Raw genomic sequence first — 6,991 nt, 5'->3', positions numbered from 1 at the left:
TTTTGGCGTTATCCTCTGGGTCTAACGCCGGTTTGAAACTCGGCTCAAAAGAAAGCTGTCTCTCTGGTGTGGACCAGTCAGTTTCAAAGGCAACGCACCATCACATATTGTCAGAAGCGTGCGTTTTTTGTTTGCATTCTGACCAAAGGTATCTGCGGTTAACTCAGACATTATTCATTGGGAAAGGTATCAGTTTGATGGTTAAACATCTCATATTTTGGAACCGCCATGGGAGTTCCCATGATGAAGCTGCTCATCCCGAGCTCTCGTTACTCTCATGGTGGCATCGTCTTTGTGCTGTCTGCCTTTTGGCGTTATCCTCTGGGTCTAACACCGGTTTGAAACTCGGATCTAAAGAAAGCTGTCTTTCTGGTGTGGACCAGTCAGTTTCAAAGACAACGCACCATCACATACTGTCAGAAGCGTGCGTTTTTTGTTTGCATTCTGACCACAGGTATCTGCGGTTAACTCAGACACGATTCATTGCAAGAGGGTTCAGTTTGATGCTTAAACATCTCTGCACGACTGATGTGTTGCCAGAAAAAAAGGGGGAAAAACCCTCTTCTCATATTTTGGAAGCGGCAAGGGAGGTTCCATGGTGGAGCTGCTCACCCAGAGCTCTCAATAAACTGATGGTGTCATCGTCATTTTGCTGTCTGCCTTTTGGCGTTATCCTCTGGGTCTAACGCCGGTTTGAAACTCGGCTCAAAAGAAAGCTGTCTCTCTGGTGTGGACCAGTCAGTTTCAAAGACAACGCACCATCACATACTGTCAGAAGCGTGGGTTTTTTGTTTGCATTCTGACCACAGGTATCTGTGGTTAACGCAGACATGATTCATTGCGAAAGGGTTCAGTTTGATGAGTTTTAACATCTGAACACGATTGTTGTGTTTGCGGAAAAAAGTGGAAAAGCCTGATTATCATAATGTAAGACTGGCAAAGGAGGTCTTGTGATTTTAACGATATGTATGTTTAAAATAAATAAATCTTTTACAGATACGCCCCACTGAATTATGTGTGTGTGTTTATAGAAGCGACCGGCTGGTTATCACATCATCATCACCATCATCATCACCATCATCATCGCCAACATCAACATCATCACCATCATCACCATCATCATCACCATCATCACCATCATCATCACCATCATCATCACCACCATCACCACCATCATCACCACCATCATCATCATCACCATCATCATCGCCAACATCAACATCATCACCATCATCACCATCATCATCACCATCATCACCATCATCATCACCATCATCATCACCACCATCATCATCGCCAACATCAACATCATCACCATCATCACCATCATCACCATCATCATCATCATCATCACCATCATCACCATCATCATCACCATCATCATCATCACCATCATCATCGCCAACATCAACATCATCACCATCATCACCATCATCATCACCATCATCACCATCATCATCATCATCACCATCATCACCATCATCACCATCATCATCACCATCATCATCGCCATCATCGCCACCATCACCACCATCATCACCATCACCACGATCATCATCATCATCACCACCATCACCACCATCATCACCTCCACCACCATCATCATCATCATCATCGCCAACATCAACATCATCACCATCATCACCATCATCATCACCATCATCACCATCATCACCATCACCATCATCACCATCATCATCATCATCACCACCATCATCACCACCATCATCATCACCATCATCACCATCATCATCACCTCCACCACCATCATCATCATCATCATCGCCAACATCAACATCATCACCATCATCACCATCATCACCATCATCATCACCATCATCACCATCATCACCATCATCACCATCATCACCATCATCATCATCACCACCACCATCATCACCTCCACCACCATCATCATCATCATCGCCAACATCAACATCATCACCATCATCACCATCATCATCACCATCATCACCATCATCACCATCATCATCATCACACTATCATCATCACCACCATTATAATCGAGGTTGGAATGTTAAGCAGAATGACAAATACTCGAAACGCATGAAGATCCACGCAAACCAATAGAGACCCAAAGAGACACACAGAGACACACAGAGACTCTCAGAGACACACAGAGACACACAGAGACACTCAGAGACACACAGAGACACACAGATACACACAGAGACTCACAGAGACACACAGAGACTCTCAGAGACACACAGAGACACACAGAGACTCAAAGAGACACGTGGAGACACGTGGAGACTCTCAGAGACACACAGAGACACACAGAGACACTCAGAGACACACAGATACATACAGAGACTCACAGAGACTCAAAGAGACACGTGGAGACACGTGGAGACACACAGAGACACGTGGAGACACACATAGACACACAGAGACACGTGGAGACACACATAGACACACAGAGACACACAGAGACACACAGATACATACAGAGACTCACAGAGACACACAGAGACTCTCAGAGACACACAGAGACACACAGAGACTCAAAGAGACACGTGGAGACACGTGGAGACACACAGAGACACGTGGATACACACAAAGACACACAGAGACGCACAGAGACACACAGAGGCACATAGAAACACATAGAGACACACAGAGGCACACAGATACACACAGAGACACACAGAAACACAGAGACACACAACGACCCGTAGAGACACACAGAGACACACAGAGACTCTCACAGACACACACAGAGACACACAGAGACTCTCAGAGACACACAGACACACACAGAGACACACACAGAGACACACACAGAGACACACACACAGACACACACAGAGACACACACAGAGACACACACAGAGACTCTCAGAGACACACAGACACACACAGAGACACACACAGAGACACACAGAAACACACACAGAAACACACAGAGACACACACAGAAACACACAGAGACACACAGAGACTCACAGAGACTCTCAGAGACACACAGACAGACACAGAGACACACACAGAGACACACAGAGACACACACAGAGACACACACAGAGACTCTCAGAGACACACAGACAGACACAGAGACACACACAGACACACACAGAGACACACACAGAGACACACAGAGACACACACAGAGACACACAGAAACACACACAGAAACACACAGAGACACACAGAGACTCACAGAGACTCTCAGAGACACACAGACAGACACAGAGACACACACAGAGACACACAGAGACACACACAGAAACACACAGAGACACACAGAGACATACAGACAGACACAGAGACACACACAGACACACACAGAGACACACACAGAGACACACAGAGACACACACAGAGACACACAGAGACACACACAGAAACACACAGAGACACACAGAGACTCACAGAGACTCTCAGAGACACACAGACAGACACAGAGACACACACAGAGACACACAGAGACACACACAGAAACACACAGAGACACACAGAGACACACAGAGACAAACAGAGACACACAGACAGACACAGAGACAAACAGACACACACAGAGACACACAGAGACTCACAGAGACTCTCAGAGACACACAGACAGACACAGAGACACACACAGAGACACACAGAGACACACACAGAAACACACAGAGACACACAGAGACACACAGAGACAAACAGAGACACATAGAGACACACAGAGACAAACAGACACACACAGAGACAAACAGACACACACAGAGACAAACAGAGACACATAGAGACACACAGAGACACACAGAGACAAACAGAGACACACAGAGACACACAGAGACACACAGACACACAAAGAGACACACAGAGACAAACAGACACACACAGAGACAAACAGAGACACATAGAGACACACAGAGACACACAGAGACAAACAGACACACACAGAGACAAACAGAGACACACAGAGACACACAGAGACACATAGAGACACACAGAGACACATAGAGACACACAGAGACACATAGAGACACACAGAGACACATAGAGACACACAGAGACCCATAGAGACACACAGAGACTCTCAGAGACACACAGACACACACAGAGACACACAGAGACAGACAGAGACACACACAGAGACACACAGAGACAGACAGAGACACACACAGAGACACACAGAGGCACTAAGAGACACACAGAGACACACAGAGACACACACAGAGACACACAGAGACACACACAGAAACACACAGAGACACACAGAGACACACACAGAGACACACAGAGACACACACAAAAAACACAGAGACACACACAAAAAACACAGAGATACACAGAGACACACGGAGACCCATAGAGACACACAGAGACAGACAGAGACACACAGAGACTCACAGAGACACACACAGACTAAACTGAACTATATATTTGTTTTATTTTAACCGGATGAGGCCAACTGAGCTACGTGGATCATTTTCTCTAAAACCGCGTGGGTGACGTTGATTGTTGACGTGGAGGGAGGTCCCGGAGAGAAACATCCACGTGGAGAGAGACGCAGACTCCAAATATACAGCAGCAGCAGCAGGCATCGTCAGGGTCGGGATCGAACCCACGACCTCCTGCAGATCAGGCGAGGTAGTCAACATCTCCTGGCCACCGTGATGATGATGAGAGAGACACGCAGACTCCAAATATACAGCAGCAGCAGCAGGCATCGTCAGGGTCGGGATCGAACCCACGACCTCCTGTAGACCAGGCGAGGTAGTCAACATCTCCTATGTGCTGGCCACCCACCCCCTCTGTGTGTGCCACAGTGCCGGTAGCCTTCATAGGTTGCTGCTGCTGCTCGCTACTAACGGCACTTGCCCCTGCAGCCTGTTTGAGGCTACACGGGGGACCTTTGTCTGTGTCTGTGTGTGAGGTGCTAGCTAACAGCACTTGCCCCTGCAGCCTGTTAGAGGCTACGCGGGGGATCTTTGTCTGTGTGTGAGGTGCTAGCAAACAGAACTTGCCCCTGCAGCCTGTTAGAGGCTACACGGGGGACCTTTGTCTGTGTCTGCGTGTGAGGTGCCAGCTAACAGCACTTGCCCCTGCAGCCTGCTAGAGGCTACACGGGGGACCTTTGTCTGTGTCTGTGTGTGAGGTGCTAGCTGACAGCACTTGCCCCTGCAGCCTGCTAGAGGCTACGCGGGGGACCTTTGTCTGTGTCTGCGTGTGAGGTGCTAGCTGACAGCACTTGCCCCTGCAGCCTGTTAGAGGCTACGCGGGGGACCTTTGTCTGTGTTGTTTGTTTGTGACCGCAGCGTTTGGCACGAGGCGATGCTATTCGTTCCAAGCCGTGAAGGGCGTGGGGTGTTTGTGTGTGTGGGTGTGTGTGTGGGGTGTGTGTGTGTAGGTGTGTGTGTGTGTAGGTGTGTGTGTAGGTGGGTGTGTGTGTAGGTGGGTGTGTGTAGGTGGGTGTGTGTGTATGTGTAGGTGTGTGTGTGTGGGTGTGTGTTTGTGGGTGTGTGTAGGGGGTGTGTGTGTGTGTAGATGGGTGTGTGTGTGTGTGGGTGTGTGTGTAGGTGTGTGTGTGTGTGGTGTGTGTGTGTGTGGTGTGTGTGTGTGGGGTGTGTGTGTGTGGAGTGTGTGTGTGGGTGGTGTGTGTGTGTGGGGGATGTGTGTGTGGGTGTGTGTGTGTGGTGTGTGTGCGTGTGGGGGATGTGTGTGTGTGGGTGTGTGTGTGTGGTGTGTGTGTGTGGAGTGTGTGTGTGGGTGGTGTGTGTGTGTGGGGGATGTGTGTGTGGGTGTGTGTGTGTGGTGTGTGTGTGTGGGGTGTGTGTGTGTGGGTGTGTGTGTGTGGTTGTGTGTGTGTGGGGTGTGTGTGTGGTGTGTGTGTGTGGGGGATGTGTGTGTGGGTGTGTGGGTGTGTGGGGGATGTGTGTGGGTGTGTGTGTGTGTGGTGTGTGTGTGTGTGGTTGTGTGTGTGTGTGGGTGTGTGTGTGTGGTTGTGTGTGTGTGGGTGTGTGTGTGTAGGTGGGTGTGTGTGTGTGTGGGTGTGTGTTTGTGGGTGTGTGGGGTGTGTGTGTAGGGGGTGTGTGTGTGTGTGTAGGTGGGTGTGTGTGTGTGGGTATGGGTGTGTGTGTGTGGGTGTGTGTGTGTGGTGTGTGTGTGTGGGGTGTGTGTGTGTAGGTGTGTGTGTGTAGGTGGGTGTGTGTGTGTGGGTGTGTGTGGTTGTGTGTGTGTGTGGGTGTGTGTGGGGTGTTTGTGTGTGTGGGGTGTGTGTGTGTGGGTGTGTGTGGGGTGTGTTTGTGTGTGTGGGGTGTGTTTGTGTGTGGGTGTGTGTGGGGTGTTTGTGTGTGTGTGTAGGTGTACGTGTGTAGGTGTGTGTGGTGTGTGTTTGTGTGCGGGGTGTGTGTGGCTGTGTGGGGTATGTGTGTGGGGTGTGTGTGGGGTGTGTGTGTGTGGGTGTGTGTGTGTGTGTGGTGTGTGTGTGTAGGTGGGTGTGTGTGTGTGGGTGTGTGTGGGTGTGTGTGTATGGGTGTGTGTGTGTGTGTGTGGGTGTGTGTGTGTGGTTGTGTGTGTGTGTGGGTGTGTGTGGGGTGTTTGTGTGTGTGTGGGGTGTGTGTGTGTGGGTGTGTGTGGGGTGTTTGTGTGTGTGGGGTGTGTTTGTGTGTGGGTGTGTGTGGGATGTTTGTGTGTGTGCAGGTGTATGTGTGTAGGTGTGTGTGGTGTGTGTTTGTGTGCGGGGTGTGTGTGGGTGTGTGGGGTGTGTGTGTGGGGTGTGTGTGGGGTGTGTGTGTGTGGGTGTGTGTGTGTAGATGGGTGTGTGTAGGTGGGGTGTGTGTGTAGGTGTGTGTGTGTGTGTGTGTGTGTGTGTGTGTGTGTGGGTGTGTGTGTAGGTGTGTATGTGTAGGGTGTGTGTGTGTACGGTGTGTGTGGTGTGTGTTTGTGTGGGTGTGTGTGTGGGGTGTGTGGGTGTGTGGGGTGTGTATGTAGGTGTGTGTGTATAGGTGTGTGTGTGTGTAGGTGTGTGTGTGTGTGGGTGTTTGTG

Source organism: Lampetra fluviatilis, chromosome 48, assembly GCF_964198595.1.
Source record: "Lampetra fluviatilis chromosome 48, kcLamFluv1.1, whole genome shotgun sequence".
Classification (NCBI taxonomy): Eukaryota; Metazoa; Chordata; class Hyperoartia; order Petromyzontiformes; family Petromyzontidae; genus Lampetra; species Lampetra fluviatilis.
Note: the sequence above shows the minus strand (reverse complement) of the source record.